The following is a 25,057-nucleotide window of genomic DNA, read 5'->3' as shown; positions in this document are numbered from 1 at the left end:
TCCTATGTTGGGTGCATAAATATTTACAATTGTTATATCTTCTTCTTGGATAGATCCCTTGATCATTATGTAGTGTCATTCTTTGTCTCTTCTAATAGTCTTTGTTTTAAAGTCTATTTTGTCTGATATGAGAATTGCTACTCCAGCTTTCTTTTGGTTTCCATTTGCATGGAATATCTTTTTCCATCCCCTCACTTTCAGTCTGTATGTGCCTCTAGGTCTGAAGTGGGTCTCTTGTAGACAGCATATATATGGGTCTTGTTTTTGTATCCATTCAGCCAGTCTGTGTCTTTTGGTGGGAGCAATTAATCCATTTACATTTAAGGTAATTATCGATATGTATGTTCCTATTCCCATTTTCTTAATTTTTGGTTTGTTATTATAGGTCTTTTAAAGTTAAAAAGTGAACATTTCCCCATTTTCCTTACCAAATGCTTAACTATGCTACCCAACATTCTCAGCCCAAAAGTAGCATTATTATAACATGGACACAAACATCAAAACAAAAGGATTTTAAGACATAGACCCATGTTAATATTTGAAATAACTGAAAATGGTTACATTATTCTTTAAATACAATAATTGTTGAACACAATGAAATTAATGTAGTCTCCTGTGCCCAGGACAGATTATGTGAATTGTGGAGGGACAATGTTTTTATTCTTTTTGAAAAATGAACTATGTTACAAACTTCCAAAATTAACTTTTCTATATTTTATTGATATAAATACAACTGATTTCAGTAAGCATCAGCTACCATTCTACCATTACACCAAAGGCAAAATGGTTAAATACTAATGTGAAGTATGATTACAGAAACGCTTTCACTTCTACTAAAGTTGTCTCTAATACCATCGTATATACTTTCTACCGTTTGCTTGTAATTGATGAGATGTTTGAAATGAAGCAAAGTTGAACTTTAATCAAACTTTCATTTCTCAGTGGAAAATGCTCTCTTCATCACAGGTGGTTGAGCCTTCCCGACATCAAATATCATTTCCAAAGGTGGGTTATTAAGAGAACACCGATCAGGTATATGGCCTGTCTTGTTATAATACTCCTTTGAGAGTGAACAGCTCCCAAGTATGTCTTGCAGTGCTCCAAAAATAGCTCCTCCCAACCAGGCTACACAATTAGTCTTTGCAGGTGGAGTATGCATTCAGAATGTCTTGGTGCTAAGTGTTTTTTATATTTTGGTTTTTCTACCAAATACCTTATTTCTGCAAGTAGTCTGTGGAGGAATCCTGGCAACATAGACGTGCCACCTATGACTACCAAATTCTCTGCTAGTTGCTTCCTAGTGTCTATTGGGCACTGCATAAGGGAATCCAATATTAAAGTGGCAACTGATTTCTCTTCATTATCTTGCTCAAAAAGGATTTCCACAACCGAATCTCTGATTGATCCAAGGACATGTAAAATCTTCTCTCCATCTAATGGGTAGTCAACATTTGGGGGTGGTGAGGGACTCTCAGTATTCCCATCAATATTAAATTTTGCTGCTTGGATTTTTAGTCCATGCTTCAGATCACTAACAAAGCAAGTGTGCACTTTAATGTCCTCCAAGATACCTTCTTGAATTGAACCCATCACAGAGGGAAGGCTCTGTTCTTTAGCAGCCCCTGTGTCAACAGTACATTGTTCCAATAGTTGAGTTTCCAACTTCTTGTGAAGAGCTTTTCCTCCTGGGGAAGTGCTCCCCAACAATTTAGTACTGGGATTCCTTCATATATAGGTAACACCAAGCTTTCCCTATATCCACAATCCAGGACCATGGCAGAGTTTATCCCAAGTTTAAGAAGAGCCATTAGATGACTTGGAGCAAGCAAGACAGATGGAACCTCAAAATACTTGAAAAGAACACGAGTGAGTGTCTCTCTGAAGTGGGAAGGACATAATACCGACTCAATAACCACAACTCTGCGATCTCTGGGATTCACCAATAGATGCCTGAAATACAGTATGTGGATGAATTCCTTTAGGTAGGAATATAATTCTTCTGTATTGATATTATATTGTACAACTTTGATAGGCTTAGGCATGCCAGCTTTTTTTTTTATCACACTAGGAATTATGCATCTTGGACCAGTTTCTCCAGCAAATCCACACTTGGTAAAAGCCTCTCCCAGGTCTATCATGACCGCCGTTTTCTCTCTGCCACTCCCCAGGCCCTCGTACAGCGGCATGGTAGTAAACAAGCCAGTAAGGAGACAGGCACTGACAGACCTCGGCTGCCAACAGCCCTCGGCTCTCGGGGGACCCATCATTCCTTTTTTATGGCTAAATAATATTCCATTATTTGTATATGCCACGTTTTGTTTATCCGTTCATCTGTTGATGGATACTTGGATTTTTCCCACCTTTTGTCTATTGTGAATAATGCTGTTATGAACTTTTGCATACAAGTATTTGTTTGAATCGCTGTTTTCAGTTCTTTTGGATATATATCCAGGAGGGGAACTGCTGGGTCATATAGCAATTCTATGTTTAACATTTTGAGAAACCACCAAACTGCTGTTATTCTGTATGCCTTATATGCCTTATAAATGCCACTAGCATCTGAAAGCAGAAGCTCTATGCTTTCTTTGTGTGACTGGCAGGTTCATACCATCCATCTTCCTTTTTATTTATTTTTTATTTTTTTGCGGTACGCGGGCCTCTCACTGTTGTGGCCTCTCCCGTTGCCGAGCACAGGCTCCAGACACGCAGGCTCAGCGGCCATGGCTCACAGGCCCAGCTGCTCCGCGGCATGTGGGATCTTCCCGGACTGGAGCACAAACCCGTGTCCCCTGCATTGGCAGGCGGACTCTCAACCACGGCGCCACCAGGGAAGCCCCATCTTCCTTTTTAACAGAGGAAATCAGAACAGTCTCCTCAGTCTCTTTATTGAAATGTTCGATGAGTAGATCACAATTCTGTTACTACAGTGTTGTCTTGCCGTACTGTAGGCCTAAATACAGGTTCTATCATGAATGAACCTTTGAACTTAAACAAATCTTAGAGGCTACTGACCATTTATTTGACTAAATTATTTTGTCTGATGACAAAGAGGTGCTGCATTTTATTTCTGGTATTGTGAGAAAGGTTTCATTTTGGTGAAGCATAAATATTTGAATACTAGCCTTGGTACTCAGTCGTCATGGAATATGTCTCAGTGTGCCAATACAGACCAGTATGAAGTTGGTTCTTAAAGGAATTTCTTTATTTGCACCTGAGGATATTTTTTAAATTTTTCTCTTCTTGACTGGCCAGAAATTTTGACATAAAAAAATCCATTTTTAAATCAACCAACCTTTGAAAGTGAATCGTTAATGTGGACTTGAAGCATTAAGAAAGTTTAAGTTGAAGAGAAATCTAGATCTACAACCTTACTGAAGTAAAACTGTTCCTTCATCTTACTAAAATCTAAGATGATTTCTAAAAAAAGTTATACAGCTCTCAACAGTAACCTGATTTACTCTGGTCAACATATCAAATGCTGGGGCTACTGCGACTAAAGACCAAGTGCAAAACTGATGTCCTACTAAAAGACTGAACATTAAGTGCCCCTTCGGACATTGAGAATAATTCTGGTTCAATTCTATTAATGTAAAGCCCAGGAAACCCAACAGAACAGAAGAAGAAACAGAGGAAGAAAGTAGATGTAGTCCAATTCAGAATGATACAATATCTTTTTTTTACTTGTGTAATAAAGAGAACACCCAATATGGCTTCAGAAGACCTGTCTGAGCTTGAATTCCATCTCCATCACATACTACTTGTGAGACTTTAGGCAAGTAACTTTACTTTTCTGAGCCTCGGCTTCCTCTTTTGTAAAATAAGGATTAAGAAAATCTCTAACAGAATTATTGAGAAGATCAAAGTGCTTTTCGTATTGGAAAGCTCTATACCAATGGTTCTCAAGTGAAGATAATTTTGCCCCCACAAGACAACTGGCAATGTCTGGAGACATTTTTAATTGTTACAATTGGGAGAGGGTGAACTACTGACATCTATTGGGTAGAGGAACAGGGATGCTGCTGAACATTCCATAATGCACAGATCCGCCCATCACAACAAAGTATGACCCATTCTAAAAAGTCAATAGTTCTGAGGCTGAGAAACCTTGCTGTATATTATTACTTACTTTTATGCAGTGAGCTGCCAGTGTTTTGACTTCATTGCTGTATTTTTGTCAGCAGTTCAGGGTCTTACTAAGAGGTTTCTTCTTCAATCAAACCCCAAGTAATGTAATCACAATAACTGCCACTTTAAGTACATGGTTTTATCTAGTTTATCACTATTCTCTAATCAACATGCACCAGTCACATGTCTATAGAGAAAGAGCAATAACCTATGACTTGGAAATGCTAAACCCTAGACACCTGACTTCTTTAACTGTATCATTTAAGAGCTTTACATAGATGATGAACTCTACACGAAATGACGAAGAGTTGTAGGTACCAACAGGGGGACAGTAGCCTGGTATTCAAGCAATAACTGGCAAAATAACTCTGTGGGATTAGGTTGAATACCCGTGCATCTGCTCTGTGAGCAGTCATTAACAAGGTCAGAGAATACCTTAGGAACCCACAGAAGCAAAACAGCTATTTGACTAAGTTCTTTGACTTATTAGTATAGTTGTCTCAGTTTCTCCCTCTGAAAAATGAGACTTGGAAAGGGGAGTCACAATCATGAATGAGGATGGAAACTCTCTGATACCAGCTCTCATCAATGCTGTGGCTACTGAGGGGACAGGACAGTATGTCACCCTTTCCTATCCAGGTGAAGAACCATGAAAAAATAAAAGTACATGCATTTTTCATATGCTCTGGATGTATGGTGTCTTTGCACAGGATTATACATGAAACAGAAAATATACCGTCTCCAGATTACCACTGAAAAGTCCAGTTAGTTTAGTCAGTTAATACAATGGTTTGAAAAAAAAAAATCAAACCTATTCACAGTAGCTGTTTGACTCAGACTGTGTCTGAACATATAAACTGATCTGACTGGCTAAGTCAGTCAATGGTTAATGAAGCTGGTGAATAGAGATCATTTGAAGCATCATTTGATGATGCTCTTTTAGTCTCACAGAGATGTAACTTTAACCTGACTCTAAGTGAATCACAAAATTTGTATCTCTCAAAAATTATACAGGCAATTATGAATACCCCAATTAATAAAAAGAGAAATGCCTTTATTTGCTCAGTGGACAGGGATATGAAAAAAGGAAAAGTGCACATGCTATTCAATAGACATATGATTAGATGATTCAGTCAGAAGTCCTATTCAAAGAGAAAGCTATTTATCCCAAAGAAATCACCCTTTGTGTTTGGTTGATGCAGAAGGTACCTTAATTTCTCTGACATATAGAGGAGGTAGGTCTTGATGTCCAAATATGCTAACAGAATGCAGGCATTTTTATACATGGTTGTCAGGTAAGGACTCAGAGCACATTTTTAAAGACTCTTGGTAGGCCACTGAACTTGGATCATTCTTAGCTAAGGTATCGAAAACACTTCAAATACTTTAAAATAAAACTAATCCATGCACTGGTATGTTGAAAACTTTTCCTATCCCCAGGGCACTAAAATAATATGCTGAACAGTAGGTGAACACCTTCTGAACAGTAGGTGAAGTATTTTTAGGCGATAGCTCCCTAGTTATAACAAGGCAAGTCAATTTTTAGGAATTAGGGATGCTAATCACAGTGTCTCAAGATGTGCATTGCTGGGGAGTGAAAAATAAGACCACAAACTGACATGACTGCAATGTGCTACGCTCCCTCGAAGGAGATGTAAACAGGAGGGAGACTTGGCTTCCTGATCCCGCCACGGCTGGATCCATCATAAAGGTCAAGATAATAGGCCACATACAGCAAAATCAACACCACTCGCTCTCCCCTAGCCTAGTAGATAAGCGTAGAAACTCAGCTTCCTGCAGCGATAAGTGGTGGCTAGCCCAGGTGGAGGAGGAGAAGGTCTGAAAATATGCATGTAAGAACACAAGGCACTGTAACGATGCCATCAAATTTAGCATTAAATATATTTTACAATCAATTGAGATACCATAGATTGCCCCCAAACATGCATGAGATACTTCCAGGGTTTTACCAGACTGCATACTCTTTCATGTTTATGCCTCTCTAGTGTTTTTGGACTTTAAAAGCTCTCAACACTACAAATGTACTTGTGTTAACAAATGAAACTGCAATAAATGCAATTTCTGGTTTAATGCCATCATTAAAGTATGACTATTTGAGATTTCAATTTCCCTGAAATGTCCAAATTAGTCTTACAACCCAAAGCTAAGGTAGGCATTGACTAAAATAAAGGGTGTCAGAAAATTCACATAAAAGTAAAATAACTGAGTTACTAAAAGTTGCCAAATAGATTAAGAGTTTCATATCTAATAGGAACTTATTGCAGAGATGATCAAAAGCATGTATTTATTTTATTTTTTTGAATTTTGTTTATTTTTTATACAGCATGTTCTTATTAGTTATCTATTTTATACATATCAGTGTATATATGTCAATCCCAATCTCCCAATTCATCACACCACTGCCCCACCCCCCGCCACTTTCTCCCCTTGGTTTCCATACGTTTGTTCTCTACATCTGTGTCTCTATTTCTTCCTTGCAAATAGGTTCACCTGTACCATTTTTCTAGATTCCATATATATGCGTTAATATACAATATTTGTTTTTCTCTTTCTGACTTACTTCACTCTGTATGACAGTCTCTAGATCCATCCACATCTCTACAAATGACTCAGTTTTGTTCCTTTTTATGGGTGAGTAATATTCCATTGTATATATGTACCACTTCTTTATCCATATGTCTGTCGATGGGTATTTATGTTGCTTCCATGACCTGGCTATTGTAAACAGTGCTGCAATGAACATTGGGTGCATGTGTCTTCTGAATTATGGTTTTCTCTGGGTATATGCCCAGTAGTGGGATTGCTGGGTCATATTGTAATTCTAATTTTAGTTTTTTAAGGAACCTCTAAACTGTTCTCCATAGTGGCTGTATCAATCTACATTCCACCAACAGTGCAAGAGGGTTCCCTTTTCTCCACGCCCTCTCCAGCATTTGTTGTTTATAGATTTTCTGCTGATGTCCATTCTAACCGGTGTGAGGTGATACCTCACTGTAGTTTTGATTTGCATTTCTCTAATAATTAGTGATGGTGAGCAGCTTTTCATGTGCTTCTTGGCCACCTGTATGTCTTCTTTGGAGAAATGTATATTAAGGCCTTCTGCCCAATTTTTCACTGGGTTGTTTTTTTAATATTGAGCTGCATGAGCTGTTTATATATTTTGGAGATTAATCCTTTGTCCATTGATTCGTTTGCAAATATTTTCTCCTATTCTAAGGGTTGTCTTTTCATCTTGTTTGTAGTTTCTTTTGCTTTGCAAAAGCTTTTAAGTTTAATTAGGTCACACTTGTTTATTTTTGTTTCTATTTCTATTACTCTAGGAGGTGGATCAAAAAAGATCTTGCTGTGATTTATGTCCAAGAGTGTTCTTCCTATGTTTTCCTCTAAGAGTTTTATAGTGTCTGCTCTTACATTTAGGTCTCTAATCCATTTTGAGTTTACTTTTGCGTATGGTGTTAGGAAGTGTTCTAATTTCATTCTTTTACATTTAGCTGTCCAGTTTTCCCAGCACTACTTATTGAAGAGACTGTCTTTTCTCCATTGTATATCCTTGCCTCCTTTGTCATAGATTAGTTGACCATAGGCACATGGGTTTATCTCTGGGCTTTCTATGTTCCATTGATCTATCTTTCTGTTTTTGTGCCAGTACCATACTGTCTTGATTACTGTAGCTTTGTAGTATAGTCTGAAGTCAGGGAGTCTGATTCGTCCAGCTCCACTTTTTTCACTCAAGACTGCTTTGGCTATTTGGGGTCGTTTGTGTCTCTATACAAATTTTAAGAGTTTTTGTTCTAGTTCTGTAAAAAATGTCACTGGTAATTTGATAGGGCTTGTGTTGAATCCATTGATTGCTATGGGTAGTATAGTCATTTTCACAATATTGATTCTTCCAATCCAAGAACATGATATATCTCTCCATCTGTTTGTGTCATCTTTGATTTCTTTCAACAGTGTCTTATAGTTTTCTGAGTACAGATTTTTACCTCTTTAGGTAGGTTTATTCCTAGGTATTTTATTCTTTTTGTTGCGATGGTGAATGCGATTGTTTCCTTAATTTCTCTTTCTGATATTTCATTGTTAGTGTATAAGGATGCAAGAGATTTCTGTTCATTAGTTTTGTATCCTGCAACTTTACCAAATTCACTGATTAGCTCTAGTAGTTTTCTGGTGGCATCTTCAGGCTTCTCTATGTATAGTATCATGTCATCTGCAAACAGTGACAGTTTTACTTCTTTTCCAATTTGTATTCATTTATTTCTTTTTCTTCTCTGATTGCCGTGGCTAGGATTTTCAAATCTATGTTGAATAACAGTGCTGACAGTGAACATCCTTGTCTTTTTCCTGATCTTAGAGGAAATGCTTTCAGTTTTTCACCATTGAGAATGATGTTTGCTGTGGGTTTGGCATATATGGCCTTCATTATATTGAGGTAGATTCCCTCTATGCCCACTTTCTGGAGAGTTTTTATCATAAATGGGTGTTGAATTATGTCAAAAGGTTTTTCTGCATCTATTGAGATGATCATATGGTTTTTCTCCTTCAATCTGTTAATATGGTGTATCACATTGATTTGCATATACTGAAGAATCCTTGCATCCCTGGCATAAATCCAATTTGATCATGGTGTATGATCCTTTTAATGTGTTGTTGGATTCTGCTTGCTAGTATTTTGTTAAGAATTTTTGCATCTATATTCATCAGTGATATTGGTCTTTAATTTTCTTTTCTTGTAATATCTTTGTCTGGTTTTGGTATCAGGGTGATGGTGGCCTCGTAGAATGAGTTTGGGAGTGTTCTTTCCGCTGCAATTTTTGGAAGAGTTTGAGAAGGATGGGTGTTAGCTCTTCTCTAAATGTTTGATAGAATTCACCTGTGAAGCCAGCCGGTCCTGGACTTTTGTTTGTTGGAAGATTTTTAATCACAGTTTCAATTTCAGTACTTGTGATTGGTCTGTTCATGCTTTTTATTTCTTTCTGGTTCAGTCTTAGAAGGTTATACTTTTCTAAGAATTTGTCCATTTCTTCCAGGTTGTCCATTGTATTGGCATAGAGTTGCCTGTAGTAGTCTTAGGATGCTTTGTATTTCTGTGGTGTCCATTGAAACTTCTCCTTTTTCATTTCTAATTTTATTGATTTGAGTCTTCTCCCTCTTTTTCTTGATGAGTCTGGCTAAAGGTTTATCAATTTTGTTTATCTTCTCAAAGAACCAGCTTTTAGTTTTATTGATCTTTGCTATTGTTTTCTTTGTTTCTGTTTCATTAATTTCTGCTCTGATCTTTATGATTTCTTTCCTTCTACTAACTTTGGGGTTTTGTTTGTTCCTCTTTCTGTAGTTCCTTTAGGTGTAAGGTTAGATGGCTTATTTGAGATTTTTTCTTGTTTCTTGAGGTAGGCATGTATTGCTATAAACTTCCCTCTTAGAACTGCTTTTGCTGCATCCACAGGTATTGGATTGTCGTGTTTTCATTGTCATTTGTCTCTAGGAATTTTTTGATTTCTTCAGTGATCTTTTGTTTATTTAGGAACGTCTTGTTTAGCCTCCATGTGTTTGTGTTTTTTACGTTTTTTCCCCTGTAGTTTATTTCTAATCTCATAGTGCTGTGGTTTGAGAAGATGCTTGATATGATTTCAATTTCTTGATTTGCGACCCAAGATGTGATCTATCCTGGAGAATGTTCCATGTGCACTTGAGAAGAAAGTGTAATCTGCTGTTTTTGGATGGAATGCCCTATAAATATCAATTAAATCTATCTGGTCTATTGTATCATTTAAAGCTTGTGTTTCCTTATTAATTTTTCTGTGTGGATGATCTGCCCTTTGGTGTGAGGTGTTAAAATCCCTCACTATTATTGTGTTACTGTCAATTTCCTCTTTTATAGATCTTAGCAGTTGCCTTATGTACTGAGGTGCTCCTATGTTGGGTGCATATATAATTGTTATATCTTCTTCTTGGATTGATCCCTTGATCATTATGTAGTGCCCTTCCTTGTCTCTTGTAACATTCTTTATTTTAAAGTCTATTTTATCTGATATGAGTATTGCTACTCCAGCTTTCTTCTGATTTATATTTTCATGGAATATCTTTTTCCATCCTCTCACTTTCAGTCTGTACGTGTCCCTAGGTCTGAAATGGGTCTCCTGTAAGCAGCATGTATATGGGTCTTGTTTTTGTATCCATTCAGCGAGCCTGTGTCTTTTGGTTGGAGCATTTAATCCATTCACACTTAAGGTAATTATCAATATGTATGTTCCTTTTACCATTTTGTTAATTGTTTTGCATTTGTTTTTGTAGGTCCTTTTCTTCTCTTGTGTTTCCCACTTAGAGAGGTTCCTTTAGTATTTGTTGTAGAGCTGGTTTGGTGGTGTTGAATTCTCTTAGCTTTTGCTTGTCTGTAAAGCTTTTGATTTCTCCGTTGAATCTGAATGAGCCGGGTAGAATAATCTTGGTTGTAGGTTCTTCCCTTTCATCACTTTAAATATATTGTGCAATTCCCTTCTGGCTTGTAGAGTTTCTGCTGAGACATCAGCTGTTTACCTTATGGGAGTTCCCTTGTATGTTATTTGTCATTTTTCCCTTGTTGCTTTTAATAATTTTTCTTTGTCTTTAATTTTTGTCAATTTGATTACTATGTGTCTTAGCGTGTTTCTCCTTGGGTTTAGCCTGCCTGGGAGTCTCTGCACTTACTGGACTTGGGTGGCTATTTCCTTTCCCACGTTCGGGAAATTTTCGACTATAATCTCTTCAAATATTTTCTTGGGTCCTTTCTCTCTCTCTTCTCCTTTTGGGACCCCTATAATGCAAATGTTGATATGTTTAATGTGGTCCCAGAGGTCTCTTAGGCTATTTTCATTTCTTTTCATTCTTTTTTCTTTATTCTGTTCCACGGCAGTGAATTCCACCATTCTGTCTTCCAGGTGTCTTATCCATTCTTTTGCCTCAGTTATTCTGCTATTGATTCCTTCTAGTGTAGTTTTCATTTCTGTTATTTTATTGTTCATCTCTGTTTGTTTGTTCTTTAATTCTTCTAGGTCTTTGTTAATCATTTCTTGCATATTCTCGATCTTTGTATCTATTGTTTTTCCGAGGTCCTGGATCATCTTCAGTATCATTACTCTGAATTCTTTTTCTGGAAGGTTGCCTATCTCCACTGCATTTAGTTGTTTTTCTGGGTTTTTATCTTGTTCCTTCATCTGGTACATAGTCCTCTGTCTTTTCATTTTGTCTATCTTTCTGTGAATGTGGTCTTTGTTCCACAGGCTGCAGGATTGTAGTTCTTGCTTCTGCTGTCTGCCCTCTGATGGATGAGGCTATCTAAGAGGCTTGTGCAAGCTTCCTGATGGGAGGGACTGGTGGTGGGTACAGCTGGGTGTTGCTCTGGTGGGCAGAGCTCAGTAAAACTTTATTCTGCTTGTCTGCTGATGGGTGAGCTGAGTTTCCTCCCTGTTGGTTGTTTGGCCTGAGGCAACCCAGCATAGGAGCCCACAGGCTCCTTGGTGGGGCTAATGGTGGACTTTGGGAGAGCTCACACCAAGGAGTACTTCCCAGAACTTCTGCTGCCAGTGTCCTTGCCCCCGCAGTGAGCCACAGCCACCACCTGCCTCTGCAGGAGACCCTCCAAAACAAGCAGATAGGTCTGGTTCAGTCTCCCCTGGGGTCACTGTTCCTTCCCCTGGGTCCCAAAGCTCACATTACTTTGCGTGTACCCTCCAAGAGTGGAGTCTCTTTTCCCCCCAGTCCTGTCAAAGTTCTGCAATCAAATCCCAGTAGCCTTCAAAGTCTGATTCTCTGGGAATTCCTCCTCCCGTTGTCAGATCCCCAGGTTGGGAAGCCTGACGTGGGGCTCAGAACCTTCAATCCAGTGAGTGGACTTCTGTGGTATACTGTGTTCTCTAGTTTGTGAGTCACCCATCCAGCGGTTATGGGATTTGATTTTATTGTGAGTGCACCCCTCCTACTATTGCACTGTGGCTTCTCCTTTGTCTTTGGATGTTGGGTATCTTTTTTGGTGAGTTCCAGTGTCTTCCTGTCGATGATTGTTCAGCAGTTAGTTGTGATTCTGGTGCTCTCGCAAGAGGGAGTGAGCACACGTCCTTCTACTCCACCATTCAGACATATGCAAGTCAAGGGAGCTCCTGGGCAAGGGTTCCCACCAGGTCATGTAGACTACTGGACTCTCTGATGTCCTTTTCTTCCTTTGCACTTAGTCTAGTTTCACTTGCTTGTAGGGAGCCATGTGAAGAGGCTTCACAGCTGCTCCTTCAGACCAGGGTTCCTAGTGGGAAATGGCTATGCAAATGCCTCAGCTGGAGGATGTGTGCAGAAGTGCTGCCCCGGACACCTCAACTGGAGATTCATGTATTTATTTTAAAATGTGAAGTTCATGATTAAGATGTAAAGTGAAGAAGACCATCAATTTCTGTCACCACACAATGGTTATATAGAGGACCTCATGGGTGTGTGACCAGTTACATAGGACACTGGTTCAGGAAGGCTCCACATCTGGTTTAATGTTATGTTGTTCTTGTCTTGAAATTCTTAATAGTATTTTATAAACAAAGATTCCTGCATTTTCATTTTGTACTGGGACCCACATATTTTGTAGTCAGTCTCGACCGTGTTAACAATTTAAGCCCCACAGATATGTTCCTATCTTCGACTTTCTAGTAAGACTCTTCATAAGGAATATCACCCTCAAAGGATAACCTAAATGGAACAGGAGGTAGAGCCAAGGAGAAGGGAAAGCATTTTGGGGAAGTTGAAAATGTAAAGACAAAAAGTAATTATGGATTTTAAAGAAATGATTGAATCTTTCCACTCCCAGGAAGTTGAGTTAAAATCATAATGCAGAAAAGCAGCTCTTTGATTGCTAACCAGAAGTCACTATGGGAAAAAGGAAATCCAATGTTTGAACCATAGGACATTGAGAAGCAAATTAATTTGAGTTCTTTTCTAAAGTTCATTTAAAAGGACTGACTGGAACTGTTTCAAAAAGAACAGTTAAAGGGCTGCTGACGTATGTTCAGGTTGGTCCTAATTAGCACTTGGAGTAGGTTTGTTATAGAGGAAGTAGAAGCATAAAACTATGCCTAAGTATTAGCAGCGATTAAAAGTATGCCAGTGGGTGGGAGTGGGTAAAATTATTTACTTTATCAAGTGGAAGAGCTAAGCATGGAGGAAAGAGCTTACAAGAGAGAAAAGTGGGCACTTTGGAGGGAAGTGTATGGGGAAAATAACTGAAAACAGTATGAAAAGACTATTACAGCATACAAAACGCTCAGAAGAGTCAGTGAGGACTTACTACATGGGCACTAATGAGCACTAATAAGCTCTCCAGGATTTGAGGCCTAAGGCTATTAGTGTATTAAAAGTTCTCACACTTGTTCACAATAGGTTATATGCAGTCAATCCTCCCTCTAGCAAGATAAATTGTACGCAGATGCAGAATAATAACTAATGTATGTAGAGGGCATCATAATTTACATACATGATCTCTTATGTAAAAGATTTTTTATGCTTATAACATCCCCATAATGTGTGTAGTATAATACCACTTGGGAAAGTGAATTCCCTAAGATTACAAGTCAGAAGGTAATAGTCATCTTATTCCAAAACCTGTGCTTTTCCCACCATAAATGTAGTGAATGGCATGTAATATGTTCTAATGTTAAAACAAGGTTAACAATAATAACAATAACCACAGGACCTCTTCTGAGGCCCTTCTTTCTTTCCTTCCTTTCTTCTTCTCACCATCCATCCATCCATCCATCCATCATCCATCCATCCATCCATCCATCTATCCATCCATCCACTTCTGGGTGAATTGTGGTTTTAAAAAGATGGTCAGTGCACCTCAAGGTTTTTTCTAGATCTGCCATTATTAAACATTGTCTTTTAGGAGTGATCCCTGTAATGTGTCTATTCATCAGATTGGTACTTTCAAAACTTATGCTGTCCACAGGATGGCAACTGGGGGTAACTTAGTATGTGACCGAAATGGCTCTCATGTGACTTTCAGTGAGTATGACAGGTATTGCAGTGAGGCTGGAAGGCAGCCGGCACTAAGTAAAAATTGTGAGGTAAACAAAAGTCAGGTTTTGTAGCTATTTGCTTCTGCCCTTGTCCTTTTCTCCTCAGTCTCTATTCCACCTCCCAATCACGCTGATAAAACTTAACTTTTAGTTGAGGTGCTAAGAACTTTCAAAGACCTTGCATTTTAACAGGGAATTTTATAAAGAAAAATAAAAGGAGAACACAAAAGCAGGAAGGAGGGAATGTGAGGAGAGGGGGTGAGTACTTGGAATTTCCCTACTGAGCATTTCTACTCTCCATTCCTAGTCTGGGGTTTCTAAGAACCTAGATTATCAGTCTTCACATCTCTCCACTTCCAGTTTGTTTATAAGAGAACGACTAAGCAAAGGCTTGGCACCTCTACCTCAGAGCGATTGCTAATACTGCTCTAGATTGGAGTACTGAGGTCAGAAATGTGATACTATGAGTTGCTCTGGCCATGTGCATAGGAAACAATATTCTCCTTTCCTACACTGCATTTTTGTCAAAAATTAAGATGAGAAATTTAGGCAAGAAGCCAAAGAATGCAACTCTCCTCATATCCTACTTTCTCATCAGCCCACTGCATTCTGGTTTCTGTCCCCACCACACCCCTGAAATTGACTTCACCAAGGTCACCAACAATCTTGTTACTGCTGCCACCATTAAGCACTCTTTTGTTCTTGAAATACTTTTGTCCTTTTACTTTCTCGACATGCTCTGTTCTTGATATCCACCTACCTATTTGGCTACCCATCTCCTCTTCACACTTGGCTTCCTCTGTCAGTCCCATTAAGGTTGGCATTCCATAGGGATTTATCCTGGCCTTTGATCTCTTCCTCTTCTATACAGTTTCCTTAGGTGTCCTCACATGTTACCAGTTTCAGTTACTCCCTACATGCTAATTCCAAGAATCCCATTTCAGTCTGATTTCTTACCTGAGCTTTAAACCTGCAGCTATACCCACCAAGTGAAAACTAGTACTAGTTTACCTTAAAGATATCTCAATTTAACATGCCTAAACCTGAACTGTCCCCAAACCATTCAGTCTTCTTTCCCCCCTGACCCAATGAATGGAAATACTACCAAGTCAGAAACTTGGGCACAGTTCTTGACTCTGTTGTACCTCCCTTCATCTATTACTGAATCCTGTGAATTCTACCTCCCAAATCTCTCTCCAGTCCATCCACTTCTCTCCATCCCCACTGCTAAAGCACTGATCCAGACCAGCCTTATCTCTTGCCCTACATTACTGTGTGATGGTCTCTAACCAAGCCCCTTTGCCTCTTGTCCTGTTCACCTCCATCTTCACATCACAGACAGACTGATGGTTCTTAAATGCAAATTTGATTATGTTATTCTCCAGCTCTCCATTGTGCTTGCACGCCTCTGGATAATCTGACTACTGCTAACCTCCCCAGCCTAATCTCTCTGACTCAGCCCTGATCCTGATATTTCAGTCACACTGAATTTTCCTTGCACATTCCTCTCTTTCCCTTTTCCCGAGGCCTTTCCACATTCTATTCCTTTTTTCCTGACATTTCTTCCCTGAATAATTCTTCATCATTCTTCCTGTCTCCATTTAGATATCATTTCCTCCCCAAAGTCTTTTCTGATACCCCCACCCCAATGCCTTGCTTAAGGCTTAGCCCCCTTTCCTCTTTGCTCCTGTAACCCCTCTATTGCCCTTATTGCCAAGATGTGTCACCTTGAGATGAAGTTGTCTATTTACTAATCTGTAACCTCACCAGATACTGCTATATGAAGACATAGGCTTGTCTATTACAGTTCACTGTTATGTTCTCAGTACTTAACAGAGAGCCTGCAACAAAGTAGGTACTTACTAAACAGTCCCTGAAGGAATAAGTGAACTTGGTGGTAAATCTATTTTTTTTAAAAAAAAAGCTTTATGTTGTAAAGTCAGATAAGATTTTTTTTAGTGAAACATATATAATAAAAATAAACCAACAAGTAAACCCACTGATTCAGAGAACCTCGGTTCTGAGGAACTCAACCTCAAAGCTGAATATGTATATTTATTGGCCACTACTAAAGAACTGTGTTGATATGTTTTGTGATACCTGCCTGAGAGTTCTAGTCACAGGTCAATAGGCCCATTAAAAACCAGAAAGCATGGGTAGTGCAGACAAGGACACAGAGAGAACCAAGCAGTCTGCATGGTCATGAGTGGCCAAAGTTTCTGTTTCTATGGATACCCTTTGGGTCACTTACCCCCTAACTACCAACCTCACTATTGTACCTTCTCTTTTAGAGCAGGTTTGGGATGTCACATGGACTCAGCCTCTTCTTTTGGTCCCATCCTGCTCCCAACACTGGAGTTGGAAGTGCAGCTCAGCTTCATAATGGGTAGGGTGGCAGGATCTTGGGTATGTCCATCTTGAGATTGCTGAGAACTTTGCTAACTTGGGAGGCATTAGCCATATGAGGCCACTGAGAACTTGAAATGTGGCTAGTGAGACAGAGGAACTGAGTTTTAAATTAAATTTAAATTTAAAAACTAAATTTAATGGAAAACTTTTAAATATGTTTGGAACAATGGATATGTGAGTTTGCTTTTTCAATTGTCAGTTTATGTAATCTAAATCAAGTCTTTCTAATCAAAAGTTAGCTCCCATATTGAGATGTGGTACAAGTGTATAATATACACCAGATTTTGAAGCTTCAGTAGGAAAAAAAGAACATAAGACATCTCATTATTTTTTTATATTGATTACATGTTAATAATAATATTTTAGATATATGTGATTAAAAGAAGTATTAAAATTAATTGCACCTGTTTCTTTTTAGCTTTTTTAATGCTACTACTGAAAATTTTAAATTATACATGCAGCTCTCATTATATTTCTTCTGAACAGTATTAGTTTAGGGGCCAGGCTGGGCCTAAAGACAGATGTGCAAGGGAGACTGGCAGCCTTTAATCCTTTCTGCTTTATCACTTATGAAAATAACAAGACTAAGACTAATGTCAACCCTACAGTATTAGCTAACACTGTTGAACCCTTACTAAGTGCCAGACTGTTCTAAATTTCATAACAATTCTCCAATGAAACTATTTTTATTCTCATTTAAAAGATGGAGAAACTGAGGCACACAGTTGAAGTAGTTTATCTCACATTCTGTAATTGGTAAAACCAGGATATGAACACAGATACATCTAATTTCAGAGCTTTCATATCAGTGAAATGGCAAGATAACACTTCAAATGTGCTACTTAGTACATTTTCTGAACTCTATTTAAGAAGACAGTGTAACAGTCATTATTACATTAAATACTACGTATTGTCATTAAGTCAAATGATTAAGTCAGCTGGGTGCTCTACTTAATACCAAAAAAGAATGAAGCTTACTCTTTTGTAGTTCAAATACACAAATAAATCCACAGCTCTGTTTGCCAGGTATTGTTTAAGTCTGAGAAAATAAGTGAACTCATGAAGCTATTTTTTAAAAATAATCAAGATAATTGGTTTGCTGCAAACAAAAATGCCAAGGAATCCTAACTTCCCTGTGCTAGAAGTGGAATTCATTTTCTCTGTAGTCAACTTATTAGCAAAATATTTTACACTAACATGCATTTAGTATGCTTCTATCTGTACTTTTGAATGTACTTTCATTCATTCATTCATTCACTCATTCTTCAGCTATTAACTGAGTGTCAATATTCCAAAAACTGGCTGTTAAATGAACATAAGAATGCACAGTCTAAGAACGGAATTTGTGCCTGGAGAAAATAGCACCAGAGATAGTGTAAGTGAGGACCCATAGTTATATACATCCAACCTCCCTGTGAACTACAGTGTTTTTTAAAGTTTATGATTGTATGATCCCAAATATATGTTTTTAGGTATTGGTTGGGGGGCATTTAACCATTGGTGTAACAGAAGATTCAAAGCTTGATCTCAGCTGTTACGAAAACGATGAAGCTGATGAGTGAAAACAGATGCCAGGAAGAACCATGCTGAGGATAAAGGAAGGAATTGTGGGAAGCACAACTTTATAGTAACTTGAGGCATCCCATCTAATGACATTATAATTTGGCTCTCACTTATTGGGTAATGCAACAGACAGCTTCAACTATCATTTGTCTAGCATCCATTAAGTACTGTCTTCTTTATAATAGTTAGCTTTGTGTGTTGGACAATAAGTGAGGTGGGGGAAACCAACTAAGGTATATGAAAAATAAACCTAATGACAACAAACAATTTGTCAGACATTCTTTTTCTTCAGCTTTAACATTTAGGTGCCATATAGTGAATTAAATGATCTAACCCATCTCATTCATCATCCAAACCACAGAACAAACTGCTATAGTCAAGCTTCTCTAGAAGATTACCTGACAGGTGATATATATGAATCCATGGAGGGATTGTATGATGAAGGAACATTAAAGATGACAAGTCTTCTAGGCCAGCTACTTTCATTGCATAACAGGCACACACATATTTCTGGCTAAATAGGGGGGACTAACTTAACTAAGTTTGATTTTACATAGTCTGTGGGCTTAAGGGAAGCGATAGAGAACCACAGCACAAATACATGGAAACTAAGTATTAATGTCAGTTTCTGTGACATTTATTCATTCAACAAACATCGACCAAGCATTTACTTTGGGTCAGCACTATCCAAGAACCAGATTTTTCTTTGGGGAGCTCAGGTGGGTCCTATTCAGGATGACCAAGCTAATAAGCATGAGACCAAGGGCTCAAGCAGAATTCTTCTGACTATAAACTCAGCAGTCTGAACAGTGTCACATGCTGCTTCTCAGCACCTAGTGATAAATGGTTTGGCTCCTGTCCCATTTAACTTCCATAGTCCTTCCAGTCACCCCCCACAGCAAGGTCTCTTCCATCACTCTATGACCTGGCTGAACTTATCAACTTTGAATAGAGAATTTGATACACAGTAATCTATATATGAGCTATAAACTTGACCTCTAATTCTCTTTTAATTTGATAAAAGAATATAGAAGGCAGACTAAATGGATAAAATGTTTTAAGCATTTTACAGAAGTGAATATTCCAAACTAATTTTCAAGGCTTGATACTGTAGATTAATTTGATGTTACTATTAGACTCATTGGATTGTTATTCTATTTATATATTTGCTTCCAATTTTTGGAATACACAAAGAGCCTATGTGGTACCAAGGAATAGGTAACTTCTTGGAAAAAAGCAAAGCTCAAGACCTAAAGCAGACAAAATAGACAAAGAAAGGGTGGAGAGAAGTGTTTCCTGAATACCTACTATGTTTTAAATTCTGTCCTAGTCCCTTTTACATATATTATTTTAATTTATTTATAATAAAAATCCTACAGAGTATTATCTTCATGTTACTAAAGAAGAAACTGAGATTTAGTAAGTTTATCTAGTATGTCCCAAGTTACCAGCTAGTTCGTGGTAAAGCTGAAGGTAAAGCCAAAATCTGTTTAATACCAAACCTCTTTCCACATGGCATGCTGTCTCGTGCCTACAATTTGTCTCTAAGTTTGCTGCTTCATCAATTACTTTGCAGGTAGATGGAAACAGAGGTTCTTATCTCTTATTTAAATTCTTCTCTTGCTCAGTCTCTTTATCAAAATGAGATTGTGCTTGCTGGTCTTTTAAGCCAACATTTTTGGAATAATGCTTAATTCTTTACATCCTTCAGTGGCTAAAGACTTCGCAGCCCTTCCTATATGTTACCCTTCATATGGAGAAAACTTCCCTTTCCCTAGACAGACTTTAGAGTAAACTGATCTTATTGATTCTAGTTTTTAAAAAAAGATTATTTAGAAGCTGCCTTATAAGGAGATTTCCGATATTTAAAGGACTAGTATACACTAAAGTGTACTCAATTCTACAATTATACTGAGCACCATGTAATCTTTCATATTTGTATGCTAAAATATTGGCCACCATTTAAAGCTACTTTACCTGCCACTTTTTGAAAGGTTTTCTCTGATCTCGCTATAGAACTTGAGATCCTCCCCCTCTCTTATGGCACATATCACTTTTGTTCACATTTGCAGAGTATGCACTATATGCCAGCCACACCATGGTGAATATAACAACATCATCCTTGCCCTCATGGAGCTTAAAATCTAGCAAGGTAACCCCATATCCACACAACTAATAAAGGGATAATTCCATTTATCATAAGTGCTGTGAAAGAAAATTCTCTGATATTATGCATTGTGTGGAGAAAATTAAAAATTCAATAACTGATGATGTATACTTTTCTTCCTGTTTACAAAATTCTAGATAATCGGCTTCCCTCTCTAACCTAACACATATCTCATACTTACTAGGATATGCAAAGAACCCAACTTTCAAAAAGAAAGTTTATCTTCCTCAAAAGTTTACCATGAACAAAAATGTGTGAAATCTATATGAGGAAAACTACAAAACTCTGATAAATGAAATCAAAGGAGAACTAAATAAATGGAGAGATAGTCCCTGTTCATGGACAAGAAGACTCAATATTGTCAAGATATCAGTTCTTGATCTATAGATACAATGCAACCCCAATGAAAATACCAGCAATTTATTTTTTGGATATTGACAAACTGATTCTAAAGTTTATATGGAGAGGCAAAAGACTCAGAATAGCCAACACAGTATTGAAGGAGAAAAACAAAGTAGAAGGACTGATGTTACCCAACTTTAGGACTTACTATGAAGCTACAGTAATTACAATATTGTGGTATTGGTGAAAGAATAGATAACTGGATCAATAGAACAGAGAGCCCAGAAATAGACCCCCATAAAGATGGTCAGTTGCTCTTTGACAAAGAAGCAAAGGCAATACAATGGAGCAAGTTAATCTCTTCAGCAAATGGTGCTGGAACAACTGGACATGTACGTGCAAAAAAAAAAAAAATGCAGCTAAACACAGATCTTACTCCCTTAACAAAAATTAACTCAAACAGATCATAGACCTAAATGTAAAACGCAAAACTATAAAATTCCTAGTAGATAACATAGGAGAAAACTTAGATGACTTTGGTTATCATGACGCCTTTTTAGATACAACACCAAAGGAATGATCCATGAAAGAAATAATTGATAAGCTGGACTTCATTAAAATTAAAAACTTCTGCTCTGTGAAAGCAGTATCAAGAGAATTAGAAGACAAGCCACAGACTGGGAGAAAACATTTACAAAAACACATCTGATAAAGGACTGTTATCCAAAATATACAATGAACTCTTAAAACTCAACAATAAGAAAACAATCCAACTAAAAAACAGGCCAAGATCTTAACAGATACTTCACCAGAGCAGACGTATAGATGGCAAATAAGCATATGAAAAGATGCTCCACAGCATATGTCATCAGGAAAATGAAATTAAAACAATAAGATATCACTACACACTTTTTAGAATGGTCAAAATCCAAAACACTGACAACACCAAATGCTGGTGGAGGTAGAGCAACAGGAACACTTACACTTTGCTAGTGGGATTGCAAAATGGTACAGCCACCTTGGAAGAGAGTTTGGCAGTTTCTTACAAAGCTCAACATACTCATAGCATACAATTCAGCAATTGCACTCCTTGGTATTTACACAAAAGAGTTGAAAACTTATGTCCACACGAAAACCTGCACATGTTTTAGCAGATGTTTATAGCAGATTTATTCATAATTGCCAAAACTTGGAAGCAACTAAGATGTCCTTCAGCAGGTGAATGGATAAATAAATTGTGGTACATGCAGACAATGGAATATCATTCAGTGCTAAAAAGGAACACGCTATCAAGCCATGAAAAGATATGAAGGAAAGTTAAATGCATATTATGAATTGAGAGAAGCCAATCTGAAAAGGCTACATACTGTATGATTCTAACTATATGATGTTCTGGAAATGGTAAAGCTATGGAGACAGTAAAATGATTAGTGGTTGACAGAGGAGGAGGATGAGGAGATAAATAGGCAGAACACAGAGGGTTTTTAGTTTAATGAAAATACTCTGTATAATACGATAGTGATGGATATATGTCATTACACATTTGTTCAAACTCAGAATGTACAACAAAAGTGGGCCCTAAGGTAAAATGTGGACTTTGGGTAATTGTGATATGTCAACGTAGGTTCACCCTTGGTAAAAAATGTCCCCTTCTGGTGAGTGATGCTGATAATGGAGGTGGCTATGCATGTATGGGAAATCTCTGTACCTCCCTCTCAATTTTGTCGTAAACTTAAAACTGCTCTAAAAAAACAAAGTCTTAAAATAAAAGCATCCTATGGCTTCATATTAGTGAAGCAAAGACATTTGTGGACAAAACCTGAAGAAGTGCAGATTTCATTGAGTTTATAAGAGAGCTGCCTCTCTAATCCTTAAACCAAAGAACCACTTAAGGATCTATGGTTTGGGTGAATTCTAATGAGAATAATGGAATGTAAGATTGAAAAATATCCTTAGAATTAACTAATTCAAAAGGTCGAGACTTTTAGCTTTTACAATTTTTAAGGAGGAAGATGTGAGCGTTGCCAGCCTTTTATTTTGCCAAGTGAGGAAGTAACATAAAATGTACCATCTATTTAGCTGTGATCCCATAAACGAACAGGCATTTGGAAACAAAAGAGGAAGAAGAGCATCATCTCAGTATCAAGGACAGCCTCTCCTAAGCAAGGACAGGTATAAATTTATAGCAATATAAAGATAGATGTAAGCATAAACATAGATTAAATGTTATAGCTACCTAAAATGTCTTTATTTTTTTCATTTCATCTTAGACTGGTCAAAACTGGAGTTTAGGAAACTCTGATCTCCTCCAAACTCTTCACAGGGGCAATGACCGACCAGTGTTACAAATTAGTGGCCACTGGGGCTGGCACCAGTACCCAAGTCACTGGAGCCCACTTCAGTGTTTTTTCTAATCACCATATGCTTGGACTTTGGGAGCATGACAAAGGGCCCAAGATGGAAGGTGAGGTGAATCCTCCCCTATATATAGGATTGGGGCAACCCTGGGATCAGGGAGATAGAGAAAAAAAGTGGGTGAAACATTCTGAGGAAAGGAAATGAGTGCATTTTTAGTTCCTAAGAACATTCTCCTCTTTCCTCAGTCTTCCCTCTCCATCAGGGAAAAATGATCGTGAAAACAATAAATTGATGGGTAATTTGTCAAAACCTAATATGTTCTCAGAACTGTGTGAGGTGTTTTAGTCCTCATACTCCTTTGAGGTAGCTCTTCTCAGATGAGGAGACTGAGACTCAGTGAGGAGAAGTAATCTGCCTAAAATCAGCAGCTGGAATTCATATCTAACTCAAGTTCAGATACCCATTAACTATATGCCATACTGTCTCATATAGTGCTACCCAGGAGAAAGGAAGTACTATGTGTGTTGAGCTTCTACTGTGTGCCAAGCCCCGGGTTTAGTGTTTTTCATAATTTGTTTTCATGTATTCCCGACCTTAATCCTACTTATCTTCTTTGTTTCACAGATAAGGAAACGTAGGCTGAAGATCACACAGCCAGTAAGTGGAGGAGCCAGAAATTTTAAAAAAAAGAATGATTTCTATTGGGCCCTGAAGTAGAGATTCATCAAGAAGCTAAAAATAAGTATACTTTTGTGTTGAATTCAAATACGTATAATAGCAGATCAATAAGCCATACTCTAGTTACATTAAGACATTTTCATAAATTGATAGGTTGAATCATTCAAAGTTGCCATTTTGTGGGTCAAAAGTGGTTGAATATTATGATTGCTTATGGTTTGATCTAATATACATCATTATTAAGTTTTACTACGCCACAGTTCTCTGCCTCTACCTAACCTCTGCAATAAGTTAAGGACTAGCAAGCTAATAAGAATAGCGATAATGATATAATAAGAAAAATACTAATAATAACATTATGAACTATTTAATTTTTTAAAAAAACTACTTCTACCATTATTTTTATTGTGCTAAAAATACATAACATAAAATTTACCATCTTAACAATTTTCAAGTGCATAGTTCATTTGTGTTAAGTATGTTTACGATGTTGTGAAACAAATCTCCAGTACTTTTTCATCTTGCAAAACTGAAACTCTATACCCATTAAACAACGAGAGACACTATGAGGGACCATGTGGCTGGTGGTATCAGATCAAAGGACTTTTCCAAAAGTGGTTCATCTGGAATTTTGTGTGAAATTTTCTAAGTTTTAATGTTGGCTTAAAAAAATAGCTTTGTTGAGAGAGAATTCAAATATCATAAGTTTACCCAATTAAAGTGTACAATATAATGATTTTTTAGTATATGCACAATATTGTGCAGCCATCATCTCTATCTAGTTCCTAAACATTTTCATCACCCCCCAAAGGAGATCTTGTACCTATTAAGCAGTCACTTTCCATTCTCCCCTCTTCCCAACCCCTAGTAACCACCATTCTACTTTCTGTTTCTATGAATTTGAATGCTTTGGATACCTCAGATTTCTACCATTTTTGAACGCGTAAAATCTGCAAGATGCCTCATGAGCTTTATTTAATTCTAAAAAAATTCTATGAAATACTATTATCTTCATTTATAGCCTAGGAAATTAAAAAGGTAAGGTAGACATCAAGTCACATCTGAAACTAACCCATTATTACATGTGTTCAAATTTGCTATATCCAAATTGATAAGAATAATTTCTACCACAGAGAAGATTTCCCATATTTTTTATTAGTGGGAGGTGGTGGTGATGTGGATTTCCAAACACCCAAATAATGGAGCTCAATAAATACTTGATTAATGACTAAGTGAATGATGTGACAGAATCCCTCCTTAATTAAAAACAATATGAAAGAATGAGAAGAACTTTGAGGGAGAACTTGCAAAAGCTCATGGTAACATTATCCATGTAGCAAAGGCTTTGGGCTGATTTTTCTAAAAC

At 37.5% G+C, this 25,057-nt stretch overlaps 1 protein-coding gene and 1 pseudogene across 1 annotated transcript in view; both read right to left on the bottom strand.

Annotated features, from left to right (window-relative positions):
• The window catches only part of SOX2 (SRY-box transcription factor 2), a 592,096-nt gene that overhangs the window by 306,177 nt on the left and 260,862 nt on the right, over window positions 1-25,057 (bottom strand). The window lies entirely within an intron of this gene.
• On the bottom strand, window positions 917-2,252 carry LOC137224946 (actin-related protein 10-like; annotated as a pseudogene).

The sequence above is a fragment of the Pseudorca crassidens genome, chromosome 5, assembly GCF_039906515.1.
Source record: "Pseudorca crassidens isolate mPseCra1 chromosome 5, mPseCra1.hap1, whole genome shotgun sequence".
NCBI lineage: Eukaryota > Metazoa > Chordata > Mammalia > Artiodactyla > Delphinidae > Pseudorca > Pseudorca crassidens.
The sequence above is the reverse complement of the archived record's forward strand: the minus strand, read 5'-3'. Positions and strand labels throughout refer to the sequence as shown.